General features: G+C 31.6%; 1 pseudogene; it reads left to right on the top strand.

Annotated features, from left to right (window-relative positions):
• Positions 1-13678: 13678 nt before the first annotated feature.
• Positions 13679-14218, top strand: LOC123205361 (annotated as a pseudogene).
• Positions 14219-15074: the final 856 nt, after the last annotated feature.

Here is a 15074-nt window from a genome sequence, read left to right as displayed (position 1 = left end):
TTAGAGGAGCGACAATAGAAGATCCATAGGGTCACTATCCAAATTCACGCAAATCTGTGATACGTTCAAGTTAAATGGTATTTTGGATGAGGCTATCAAGTTGAGGTTATTCCCTTTCTCACTTAGAGATCAAGTGGCAATATGGTTAGATTTGAAACCTCCAAGAACATTTGTATCTTTGCAAGCCTTGTCGTAGGCATTTTTGATAAAGTTTTTTCCTCCTGGGAAGACTACAAAGCTCACTTCAACAAATTTCATACGGGGTGACGAATTTTTTTGTTTCAAAAAATCAAACATTTGTCCAAAAAAGTCAATTATCATAAAAGATTAAATCATCAAAAAAGATCAAATCATCAAAAAATATATTTTACCAAAAAATAATGCCCACGAAAAAAAAAATCGTCCTTAATAACCAATTATTGTGGACGATATAATGTTCGTCAAAAAATGATACATGTTTTGGGATAGATTTTTTTTTGTCCATAAATGAATTACATTTCATCAATAAAAAAAACACATTTAGGGATAAAATTTTTGTTCTTGCTTGTACAATGAATTAGGGACATTTTTTTTGTGCTTGAATGTACAATAAATTGAAGGATTGAATAACCTAAGGGGGGGTGAATTAAACAATTTAAAACACTTTTTTACCAAATATAAGAATCAAACCAATTTATGCAACTTAAAAAATGTTTGGTAAAAAAGTGTTTTAAATAATCAACACAATCAAATAACATATAATACAAAATATAGGTTTAAGGGAAGAGAAAATCAAACGCGCAATGTGTAGTGGTTCGATACAACTCGGTCTATGTCCACTCCTCCAAACTATCTCCCTTGGAGTATTCCACTAATCCTTAATTCCTTAACCAAGCGTTTTTTCACAATACAAATAACTTTAAGGTGTTATTAACCTTTACAAGTGTTAGAACTTAATTTCTCTTACTAAAAATTTTTTCTAGCCTCAATAAGAGTGAAACCCACTCTCTTATAATACAAATTTATATGAATTCGAAATATAATCTCTCTCAAAAAGTGTATATGAAAATTTAAGCTTAATATAACCAAATATAAATGAAATCAAGAAAATATATAAGCAAAAGTTGTGATTATAAAAGTAAGATTTGCAAGTGAATAGCTAAAAAATGATTTGCTCTCAAATGTATGAAAGTTCTTGGTGGCAAAAGTCGTTTCCAAGTGGATTTAATTGAGTTTATATAAGGGAAACTAACGAATGTTGCCGTTATACACAAAACTAACCATTTTAATTTTCCAGAAAATACAAAATTTGATCGACTAGATGTAATTTGGTTAACTGGATATGACATGATACTTCCATGACATCCACGTGACACTAGTTATTAGAAAATTTATAGCACAATTCGATTGACCTGAAGAAATTCGATCGACTGGATTTCTAAAAGCCAACATACATGGCTTCTAAAAAATCCGAAAGCTACCATTAAAAAATTTAGCTAGTCTAATTTGGTTAATCAAATTTTATTATATTTTACCCGGTAAAATTTGAAATTTTGCAATTTCCCTTTGAAACTTTGAAACTTTAAAATATGAAAATTTAACCCACTTTGGAAAACTCTTTCAAAACCAACTTTAAGATATGAAATTTTAGTCCACAAAACTTCGTAATTTCAAATGATTTATTAAAATTTAATAAAAAATTTGACTTAACTCAATAAGTTTGACAAACAACGTTTTAACCCAAAATTTTGAAACTTATGTAAAATGTCAATTTAACCTATTTTTAGAAAATTTATTCAAACCGTAAGTTGCAATTTGATATTTTAGTTTATAAAACTTCATAATTTCAAATAGGTCAATGAAATTTGATAAAAATTGGTTCAAGTCATTAGGTTTGAAAAATGACACTTTAACCCCAAAGTGTGAGAGATAGGAAAACAAGTTTTTTAGAGAACTTTCACATGCAAATATATATTCTAATCAAAGCTAATGAATGCTTTAACATTACAAACATATTTGCCTAAACTTAAGCTTTTCTTCAAATCTTCAAGAATTCTTCATTTGGGTTTTGTTTAGGGGTGGGGTGTGCAATCCGATTTGAAGTAGTTTATGATATTTTTCAACCTAAACTAAAAAAATAGTTTGAAAAAATTTCCAACCAAACCAAATTAAAAATATACGATTTGGAACGGTTCGATTTATGTTTAAAACCAAATAAAAATCATTCACTTTCACTATTTCGTATTCAAGAAAAAATAAATGAATAATAACCATGATCAAAAGACATAATTAGTGGAAACTCATCATTGATGTCTTCCATATGTAAAATTTAATAAATTTATAGTAATACTATTACAAACATAACATGCTTAATTTATAATAATAACATCACAAACACAACATAATTTATAATTTATAATAACAACATCATATTCAATACCCTCTAATTTAGAATACTAAATAAATACTACATAAACATTGTTTGTGAATCTCCCTTACACAAACACCATAGTTTAAAGTATAGTTCAAAACCAAGTAGCCAAATAAGCATTATTCATTTACAAAACAAGTTTACGTAAACACATATCCAAAGTAAGTAAAATAATGCAATTACATAATGTTGAATGTTTTGCAAATCTCCTATGGAGTTTTGCATTTAATCATGTCTATAACTGTTTAGCAAGTCAAATCTAGCAACCTCTTGATGTTCGAAGTCACAGGGATACGGTTCAACATATAAGGGCAAAATTAAATTCATAGCAGAAAATATTATTTAGACAAACATGTTTTGGGCATTTTTTGGATCTTGAAGTGCATGGATATAGTTCAACTTTATTACATAGTGTATTATTTCGACAAGTGAATAAGGATGAGTTGGGAGAAGTGTTTTGGTTTCGATTAAATGAGATTGATTGTAGATTTAGTCCGATTGAGTTTGCTATGATTACTGGGTTAAGGTTTAGTAAAGAATCAGATATGATTGATTACATAACTACAGATTCATTGAATTTTAAAAACAAATACTTTCAAAGTGATAAATCAGTGACTTATAGGGATCTAGGTAAAAGTTTCATGTCTAAGGTGTGGGGAAACAATGATGAAGATGACTGTATTATATCTGATACATTATGGATTATTAGGAGCAGATAATCGAAAAATAGTATCAGAACATATATTACAATTAGTAGATGATTGGGATAGTTTCAATAGATTTCCGTGGGGGACTATGGTTTGGAAATTGACTGCAGAATAGATTTCCGTGGGGGACTATGGTTTGGAAGTTGATTGGGATAGTTTCAATAGTTTCAATAGATTTCCGTTTTCTTCCTCATCTGATTGAAAATTTTCTGTCAGAATAGTACCCATTTCATCACATCTATCTGTTGTACCCCGTAAAGGGCCTTGCTGCCTTCTTATTTCATCATGTATCATAACCTCAACCCCATCACCCTCAGGCATACCTTCTGGCTGTGTCTCAGAATATATATTATCCACAGAGTTAATCGCATCATCCATAGGTTCAGTTCGTTGTTGTTGCATATTGGTTATGACTTCTGTAGGCCTTGTAAACACTGTAAGAAATAATGGATCCCTTTTATGTGTCTTTGATAATCTCATCATAATCCGTATATCAAAATCATCCTTCAACAAATACGGTAAATCACTATAAGTGGTCGGATTTTGCATGTAAATTTTTACACTATTGCAACTTTGATTAATGCCTAATCGAGAACATACTGCTTCTACGAATCCACCAAAATTTATTTTTTTACTAACTGATACAAATGTTTCAACTCCACCAACGTATTTCAAACTATTATCACCTCGGTTAACCCAATGTCCACCATATCCAAGCAAATATATTATACCCATATTTCTGCATCAAAGAAATTGTAAAAGAGATGAGCAGACATGCAAAACGCAAAACGCAAAAAGAAAAACGCAAAACATGCAGAGCGCAAACCGCCAAACAGTGCAAACCGCGCAATGCAAACCGCGTAATCCGTACAACGCGCAAACCACGCAAATCGCATACCACGCAATTAACCAGGCATGAACTGCGATTTCCGTTTTTACTTAGATCTGGCTAATAAAACTATAGAATGCATAAATCTGAATATTTATAAAAAGATTTAAGCAGTTAAGAGGTGCTGATTACAGTTTTGAACTTTATATTTGAGTTTGACAGTTTTCTGGATACAGATATTATTTATATAAAGGAAATGCAAAAAAAACTTACTTGATATATGATAATGATGAATGCGAGAGAGAGCACACATAAAATTTGTTGTCGTTGAAGTGTTGATAGAAAAATAACGTTGAAAGAGAAGACGACGGTGAAATAAGATGAAAGTTGCGCAAATTGATTAGTTATGTGAAATGAGAAAGGGGTATTAGTGGAAAAAAAATATTGGTTTGCTTATTTTGGTAAAACAGTTGTTCACTGGCCTAAAAACGTATAAACGGAAAATTTTTTGCCTATTTTAATTAATTACCCGAAAAACAATAAATGTGTCTATCAATCACTTGCTTGGCTTCGGTAAGAAACCGAATACGGTTGATCTCTGGGGCCCACATCAATCTTTAACAATCACCAATTAATCATCACGGGTGATTTCTAACCATGTTTTTAAAATCGTATTAGTTATCAAATCAATCATTTTATTAATTTATAGTTAAATTGATTTAATTGGATAATTTAAATGATTACTAAATTATAATGTATTTAAACAGAATGATTCAATGTCACTCATCTAACTTTTTTCTATTAAAAACACTAAATAATTAACTTATTTCAATAAACTAAAATCAATAACTTTTCTCTTTCTAATTAATATTTGTTTATTTTCAACGATAAATATTTAACTTTCAACTAATTAGTTAATTATAATCTTTTAGGGGGTGTTTGGTTTAGGTTTTTGAAGATTACCTTGATAATCTATCTTTTATTCCCTTGTTTGGTTTATCAGTAATAAAATATTACAGTAATCTTCTATTACCAATGCTGACGTGGCAGGTAATATAGGTGGTAATCTGATTACCACTTTCACCTTAGGTATTTAAAGATTACCAAGGTAATCTTGATTTTATTATAATTATATTATTATTTATTAATTTTTTGAGATAAAAATAAATTTATTTTTAATTAATATGACAAATAATATAAAAAATATTTAAAAATAATTATATTCAAGGGCATTTAAGTAAAATAATTTACTAGTAATATTTTATTACCTTTAACCAAACACAATAATTATTTATACCTACCAAATTTTACCAAACATAGTAATCATTTATACCCAGTAATCTTTTAAGTAATCTATCTTCAAGGTAATATTTCTGTTTTGGTAATAAAATATTAGCCAAACCAAACGCCCCTTTAATGTTATCTACTAACACTTTGAGATATATATATATATATATATATATATATATATATATATATATATATATATATATGACAAAAGCCAGAGCTGGTTCACAATCGAACTAGTTCCATCGGTTGGCTTGGTCTGGTTTTAATAGCATTGGTTTCTAGTTTTATCCATCGTATGGCTAGAATTTTGTATGATTTCTTGTTTATCATTGTGAAATATATGGAATCACAGTTTAGGAAGTAAAGAACGTTATGTGAACAAGGCCGACTTGCTTTAAACATACTTTGTTGCTAATGATGATAGCTAATCTTGATTGATCATGCTTAACTATAAAATGATGAGACTCATCAAATCAACAAGAAATCTGGGAAATTTTGGGATGAAAATTACAAGAAATCCCACAGTGTGGCTTGGCTTAAGTCACTAGGACATGGTAAAAATCCGTTAGTAAATTTTGGTTCTCGTAAACAAGACAGAAATTGAGAATTTTATAAATTGATGGGGAAGTTGTTATAAAAAATTATACAAGATTATCGAGCCTAAGCCAAACCTTGAAGATGAAATTGTAATTTTTATATGGATCCTTTTAATCAAACGCACACAAGAAACACCCAAATATGCTACTAGCTATTATATAACAGCTGACAACAATGTGAAACAATCAAACATGTTATCTACACGTAACACAACTTAACTCAACATGTGGGTGAAAACCTTTTTAATAAGAAACAATAAGATGAACAATATTTGACAATATAATTCTTATCTCATAATCTCATCAATGTACCAAATTCAATCTCAGATCATGTTTCATCCTTATCTCCAACAAATGTGAGATAATAATTACAACAAAGTTATCTTCCATGTCAATGAGATGATCTCTATCTTCCATTATAGTATGCACTAAGATCTAAATATATCTAGTGAGTAATTCTATGTAATTAACCATTCCTTCTACCTACAAATGAAAGTAGATTGTAAATATATCTAGTGGCTAAAATGAAAATATTTTTATAATACTATCGAAACTTTGTTGCATTTTCCATAAACATAAATATCATATTAGAAAACATAGACTCCCAAGCCGTAGATTGAATCTCTTTAAAAATATTTTGTTCACTATCTTTTTGCCCGCATAAAATTGCACCACCATTACACACATTTATTTTTATTCACTTGCACAAAATCACAGCTCAGTCTTGTTTTCTTCTTGTTGGTGCAATACATTGATAGTTGTTACCCCTGTAACTATAAATGGAAAGAATGAGATGCTATCACTTACTATATATCATGTAAGAGAGTCGAAACTAAATCTATTAGCAACTTTTAGGTTTTAATTTCTTTCATAGTATTAGTGAAGTAGGTTGAAATTTATTGCAAAATCTATTTAACACTCACAAGCAGGTTTTAGGATCAATTATTACTTTTATGAGTTAAATGTATGATTATACTTGGAAATTAGCTAAGTATTCAAGAAACTATAAAAATTGACTTGATCAACAATTGTGCGTGGATAAGATAGATAATGTGCCACACTGAATGTCTAAGTGAATGCATAACCATGCATCAAGTGTCGTGCAATCATGATAGTCATTATAATCAGAATTATCATAAAAGGAATAAGCCCTATGTTTTGGGGGATACTTTGGTATTCATCACTATCTATTGAGAGTTTGGTATTATTTCAGATTGTGAGAGAGATAATTTGCGCCTATTGGGGCCACAAATTTGGTGATCGGGTTCTATTTTCTGATGGTTTCAATGATGGTTTTTGCAACAAACCCTTTTGCTTGGCGACAATGTAAGGTCTAGAAATTGTGAAGCGAATTATGAAGCATGTTAGATGGATGGATTTTGTGTTTTTATAATGATTCTTAACTATGTTGTTTCTGATTGAGGATGGATGACATAACATACTTTAAATTGAAAATTTGATAAATATGGATAAATGATAGAAGCTGATGTGCTTGGAATATGATTTGTAGTTTACAGGAATATAGATTTTTGAGTAGGCTCATCAGCAACGAATCTCTGGAATGACTCGAAGTTCGTTCTATCTTATAAATTTTATACTCATTTAAATCAACAAACTCCAAGTTTGGTTTATCCTATGGATAGTTGTAGGCAAATCCAATGACTTGTCTGCCAAATTTAGAGTTTGATGTGGCGACGATGCCGATGTTGTTTTGAGAGGGTAGGAACTTGTTAAAGAAGAATCAAGAAGCCCTGAGTCGTGCTGTGCTAGGCTAAACATAAGAATCTATATACACACACACACACACACACATATATTATTTAAATTATATTCATTTTCAAATTAATTAAAATCAAAACATTACTTCTAAAATTTTATTGGAAATCTTATATTTATGGTGAAGAACACTGTGATTATATGATGAAATAATAAAAAAATTGTACGAAAGAAAGTAAACTCAATTATGAACAAGTTTCAATATATTTTGTATTTCCTTGGGTGAGCTTATTACATGTTATCATTCAAATTTTGGTTTAATTGTATGTATGTATCCGTATTCAAGGATTATGTATGCCAGTGCATTTAGATATATATATATATCTTTGCATATGTTTATATAACTATGATTTTATTATTTTGAAAATCAAAATATCCCGTTCCCATAAACCTTGCATGGAATGAGCATAAATTCCAAATTTTGCCAAAGTTAACAGTAGACAGGAGAGGGAATTATGCGGGAAAAGAAGGAAACAAATTAATAATTGATCCGACGATATATCCATTAACCATGCAAGGAGTTGGTACATCTGTCAAATTATCTACTTCCTTCCGAACCAAACTGGAATTTTTAAAAGATCCTTGAAAAACATATCAGCTTACCTTTTGGTGCCCATCACGCTTTGGCAGCATTGAGATCCCATTCCCGCAAAACCATAATCTTTCATGCAATTTCCAGATAGCCGGTATTGACAGACCTTTGGTGGAGTCTTTTAGTACTTATTTTGTCTCCTGATTTGTAATACCTTGGCCCCCATTCACGCAGAAGGAGAGAGAACGAGCCTTCAGTGCCCCGAAAAGGAAGGGAAGTTGTCGGGGAGACTGTTGCCACGCGAAGACCCTCGTAATCGCCGGAGGAGAGGTATGCCATCCAGCTTTGTTTTCTGCCTAATGATTTTCTGTGATTTAAAATCTGGTATGTTGTGTATGTGTAGTTCATTGGCTTGAGGATCATACATATAATGGTTTTAGCATATTTATGTTTCTGGAATCTTAAAATCACATGGATTATGGCCGTTGTAGTGGTGTATTCTCATATATGAAAGATAATGGTTGCTGTGAATATGATGCTTCGTGATGATTTTTTTTTTTTTTTTGTCTGGGAATCGGAAGTTGCAGTATATATAGTGGGTTGAAGGCTTAGCTGGGTCCTCGTAAGTTACAGCTGAGAAAAGAGATGATTAAACATACCTTCAGAAAATCAATTCCTTTGAGAGCTCTCTTTGTCAGTTTCTTTTTCCTGGTAACTACTTCATGCAGTAACTTCTTCCTGGATTGATGGTCTGTAACTCCCATGCTTAATGGTTTGTAACTCCCCATGCCATAACTCCACACATTGCAGTTGCATTCTTGATGGGAGAATGCATATTTAAGGTTGCAAAAAAAGGTCCCTAGGTGAGCTTTTTCTGAAAAACATACACCATTCTGTGAGAAAAAGAAATCACCTGAACGACGAAAGTTTACAAGCAATTTCCAGAGGATTATTCTGCATCAAATCGTCAAGCAATAGCCAGAGGTTAGTGTTTAGATAGAGACCATATACATGTTTTACATTTGGTATCAGAGCTATTTTATGCCTCTGCCTTGTTTTGATGAGTATTACATGCAAAATTTTATGTTATCCCGAATTTCTTTAGAAAGAGAAAATTGGTTGTTGGTATTTTTTGTTTAAAATTTTCATTTATATGAATTCTACATCAAAAACTGAGAAATTTGATATATGGAACGTCAAAATCGGAGTTTTGGAGGCTGATTTAGAGTGTAAAATGTATACAGGTCTGAAACCGGGTCTATTGATCCGAATCTTGACCCGGCTAGAAGTCAGGGGCAATCTACAGACGGCATGTCATTTGCTTTTAGTTTCTTCAGATGACGTGTCATACGCATCACTTTTGCCTCTTTTGTGTTGCACTGCCAGCCGACATGACATCTGCATTCATTTGAAGTGGATGACATGTCATTCATCTGCTTTACAAAAAATGAAAATATGTAATCTCACTCTTGCGTTTTGAACACAGACCATAAGGTACAAGATCCGGAGTGTGAGATTTAACACCAAGCAAATTTCATTTTGTTGCAAATTTGGGACAACTTATTTTGTTATACATTTTAGTATTGGTTTTCATAAAATTTTAGCTTTTAATCTGCTTGAGCCCATGACATTCCTCTGCTATGAGAAGTAAAAGCCACTACAGTTCAACTTTTCAATGCATGCTCATTGTGGTTTATTTATTAAATTTAGATATATACTTTGATTTTTCGGTACAGAAGGCTTATGAATTTAATATTATACTTTTTGGCCTTAATGAAATATATTTGTATAGTATGTATTTGCCAATGTTATTTTCTGATTGGATAATTTAAGTTTCATTTATCCAATTTTTAGTGTTTATTAAATAATTTAATATTGTTTTTATGGTTAATTTTATGCATAATTTTGGTTTAAATGAAATTATACTTTAAATAATTTCTTAAGGATTATATGCATAAAATTAGATGTCATGTGATTAGTCTAATTTTGATTAATCATAGAGTAGCTACAACATTTTTGATTATGTCAAAGTTATACATTGAGTATCTTGGGATTACATTTAGTTATATGACATCAATTATAATTAATCATTATAAGTATGATAAATCTTATCCCACAGGAATTTTTATTATATTTATGTGATTAATTAGGATGAAATAACATATTATTTTTGACAATGTCCCCACTGATCTGTTTAGGTGGCTTCTTGTTTTTCCTCCACAACCATCAACATCATCAGGTGGTACAAGATCGATCCAAGAGGAGAATGGTGTAAAACTTGGTGATATTTTTCATAATAAAGTATAATTGAAAGATGCTATGAAGCAATTTGCCCTACTAGAAGGATTTTAATTCATGATCAAGAAGTCTGACAGGGGGCGATGGGATATTAAGTGCAAGGCTGAAAATTGTGAATGGTATATACATGTAAACAAGTCCAAAGTCAGTGAAATGTTTCAAATCAACCAAATGAATCCAACCCACACATGTTCAGTTGATCAAATAATGCCACATCACAGACAAGTTGGGGCCCGAGCTTTAGGTCAATTAATAAGGTCAAAGTTTGTATTGATTGATCGAATTTATCGCCCTAAGGAAATCATTGTGGATATCGTCGACTAGTATAAAACTGACATTTCATATTCACAGGTTTGGCAGGCAAGAAACTGGGCTTTAAATTTATTGAGGGGCTCACAAGAGGAATCATTTATGCTCTAACCAAATTATTGTTACAATCTATAGCGTACTAATCTGGGAACTGTTACTACTATTGAAACGGATGATGACCATCAATTTAAGTACTTTTTCATGGCATTAGGATGTTCCATTTATGCATTTAAAGAATATCTCTGACCTGTTATTTGCATTGACACTGCTTTCCTTAAAAGTTGATATCTAGGTCATTTATTCATTGCGGTGGGTCTTGATGGTAATAACCAGATATACCCCATTGGCTTTGGTGTCGATAAAAAAAAAAATCACAATATGTGGTGTTGGTTTCTCAGGAAGATTAAAGAATGCATTCATGACCTCTCTGAGCTGGCGATAATCTCAAATCGACATCATGCTATATACTATGCAATGGTTGAAGTCTTTCCAGATGTCCACCATGGATGTTATTGTTATCACCTTCTGTGTAACATGCGGGCAAAGTATAAAGAAGACTTAAAGGTAATGTGTTTAAACAAGTATTAAAATTTTGAAATTTTAACTTTTTCATACATTTTGATCATAAAGTTCTCATATTATTTACCACCTTGCAAGTTGCGGGTGTATATAGGAAAGCCACGAAATCAACATTGTTAAGTCCTCCTCCTATGAACTAATATCCACTGTCCTTTTGCTGGAGCTAGAGATATCAACAAGTAACCACAACCACTCATCCTGAAAAAGATAAAACATTGTTAAATAAACATAATTACTGAAAAGACAAATCGATCAATGACATTTAAAAAAAAAATACTACCTCTACGGTCGAGGAAGGTGTTCGGGGAGAACTCTCAATCGATAATACCTCAATGTCGGTCTCCTATACCCATAAGAAAAACAAAATAGTAAATGATATTTCATATAAAATATAATAACTACAATATTTTTCATACCTTCGATGAGGGATCTAAAGCAACCGGAGGTTCGACCGAAAGGCCTTCATGAGGAAGACCCTATACGAATATATAAAATGAATTAATTAATGATAATTAATTAAAAAATAGAGTTCCACCGATAAGTGACATACCTCAGATTGGAGAGGTGATGTAACAGAATGGCTAATTGATACCCCCTTGTGGCGACTACCCTAAGATAATAGTAATAATAACTTGATCAATTGACATTTCATATAAAATAAAATCAAAATATAGTAACAACATTTAACATTAAATATTTCTATGAAATTAAATACAGACCTCATGTGGCTGATAGGATGGTATTGACCTATTAATAGGAGAGGTTGTCCTATATAAAACAATGAAATACCTTAGAATGTCAATAATAAAAAAATTATTCAAAAATCTAAAAGTATGAGTCGATATATCCTAAAACGGCGAAAATCAAAAATATGGAATTCAAATTCTATACGTTGAAATACCCTAAAAGGTCAACAATTGAAAAATCATTCGAAAATCTAAAATACGAGTCAATATATTATAAAACGGCGAAAATCGAAAAACCAGAATTGAAATTCGAATTCTATATGTTGAAATACCCTAAAATGTCAACAATCAAAAAATCGTTAGAAAATATGAAAAATACGAATCGATTTATCCTAAAATGGCGAAAATAAAAAAAACAGAAATAAAATTCAAATTCTATAAGTTGAAATACATTAGAATATCACCAATCGAAAAATTGTTTAGAAATTTGGAAAATACGAGTCGATATATCATAAAATGACGAAATTAGAAAAAACGAAACTGAAATTCGAAAATGCTAATCGATATATCCTATAAACGAAAAAACCGAAATATCGAACTAAAATTACGTCAGTACATCGTAACATATGTCAAAAAAACATAAAAATAAAAAAATCGAATGTTAAATTCGAAAACTATATATCGAAAAACCCTAAAACAGAAAAAATAGATATAAAATTCAAAAACTATACGTCAAGAAACTCTAGATATGAAAAATATCAATTTAGCCCCTCAAAAAATTTCTACTACAAATAAGTCCAATATTTATCCCTTGTCTGCTCAGCAATTTTCTAATCTCTTAACGCCCCTGCAGTTTCAAAAAAGTAAATTTCCCTCCAACCCATGGTTTTGACAGCATTAGCCCACTGTCTCATGACAAATTTCACAAACACCCCCCATGGACTAACCGTTCTCCCCTAGCTCCCTAATGTTTTGAAAACGCTATTTCACAAACAATGCGTATAGTTTTCAAAAAAGTAAACTATACGTCAAGAAACCCTAGATATGAAAAATATCAATTTAGCCCCTCAAAAAATTTCTACTACAAACGGTCAATCTCTCTTGATCGAGGGATCCACTGTTCCCACGGACAGGAGTGCCGGCTATTCTAACCCCTTTTTCGATGTAAAAATCGTCGTTTATACCTCCAATTTCAACACAAATTAAATGTACATATCCTATAACACAAAACCCTTTAAGAAATTCAACCAAAACAACCAAGAATCAAAACATTTTATGCATTGTTCAAAATCGGAACCCTAGAATTTCAAACGGCAAAATCTCTCTCAAATCTCAATAATCTTAACAATAAATTCATTCAAACAATAGTAGGAAAGATGTACTAACCTTCTTTGCCATTTTTTATTGTCGAAAAAGTTGAAAATCAACGAAAATCGCTTCGCCTATGGAATGACCATGGGATGACCGTGGGAGACACAAAAATTTTGATTTTGCACAATGAAACCATGGGAAAATTAAGCAGAAAATAAGTAAAATCCTTGGTTTATATATAGGGGTAGTTTGGTCATTTCTTAAAATAAAGGCATTTTTGCCTAAACCTCATTGTTTTGGGTAATTCACTTAGACCCCCTTAATTTTGGGCATTTAATATAATTTCCCCACATTATATGTCTATAGGAAAGTTCAATTCTACCGCAACTATGACATTTATGGAATTGTAGACTTTTTCTTTGGTTACGCTGCAGTGGTGTTTAAAAATTGTAACATTTACATTCGGAAGCCATTGAATTACCAGAAAAACACCATCACAGCGCATGGAAGAGATTACTTGAATGAAAGACTGGAATAATTATCCACAACTCTCTTATCACAGCCGCTTTTGACACAGTAGGCGTAACGTCAATCAAAAGCTATTTGGGATGGCCATGGAAAAAGTATTCGAGAACTGTGTTTATGAAATGTACAATCGATGAATTAATTCATCCGGCTGGTTGGTTGCCATGGAATGGTAGTTTCGCCCTGAACACTCTGTATTATGGAGAATATTTAAATACGGGAAGTGGGGCAAATACAAGCGCGAGAGTAAAATGGTCAGGATATCATGTAACGAAACTCAACAGAGGCTTCGAAGTTTACAATGGATAATTTTTTAGGTGGGAGTTTGTGGATTCCAGCCACCGGAGTGCCGTTTGAGGGAGGGTTGTGAATAAAAAAAATATTAGAAAGGCAAATACATAGCTAGTATGCATGTGTTCAATAATATATTATTACATCATTTGATTGTAAAAAGTAATTGCTAGAAAAACAAAGACTTAATATGAGGAATGAGATCATTTTTAAGATAATCTAAAGCAGCTTTAATTACTTTGGATTAGAATCAAAGAAAGTGGGCTTAATTATATCTTAACCAAATCAAATGGATCTCTCATTCTCAAATACTCCATCTATTCTTCTAATTAATTACCCATCATCACTTGATACAATTAATTAATAGAGATTATAGTTTTATTTTATTGGTAATTAAGTGGCTTGAAGAACTCTTTTTCTGCTCTCTTCTCAAACCTTCATCACAGCCACCCCTTACACACCAACCACCACCACCACAACCTCCGGCAGTGATAAACAGAAAAAACAAGAGTTGATGATATAGGAGTACATGGGGTGACAAGTTTAAGTTTTATTTACCTATAGACAACACCACCTTAATTTACCAACAGCTTTGCCGCCGGTCAAACTCGACTGGGTTGGCTCTGTCCGGTACCTCAGTTACAGTTGGAAAACATAGCCCCGGTAGCCGGTACAAGTCAGCCTCGGTCATCATATTCTTATGCCAAACCACATGGCTTATGTTAAACAATTCAATTTTGTTAACTGTGTATGATCGTGACTCCCTTTGGGTTAATTTGCTACCAATCGTTATCCTTAAAAATATTAGCACTTACTGTATCTAATATGCAGGCTTAAGAGAGCAATGATTTTATTTTAAAGCTTTCTCTTTTTGGCTCCCAATAGCTATATATGCATGTAATCTCTATTATTATTAAATTAGCTTACAAATTGCA

The sequence above is a fragment of the Mangifera indica genome, unplaced genomic scaffold, assembly GCF_011075055.1.
Source record: "Mangifera indica cultivar Alphonso unplaced genomic scaffold, CATAS_Mindica_2.1 Un_0004, whole genome shotgun sequence".
NCBI classification, from domain to species: domain Eukaryota; kingdom Viridiplantae; phylum Streptophyta; class Magnoliopsida; order Sapindales; family Anacardiaceae; genus Mangifera; species Mangifera indica.
Note: the sequence above shows the minus strand (reverse complement) of the source record. Positions and strands in the feature narration are given on the sequence as shown.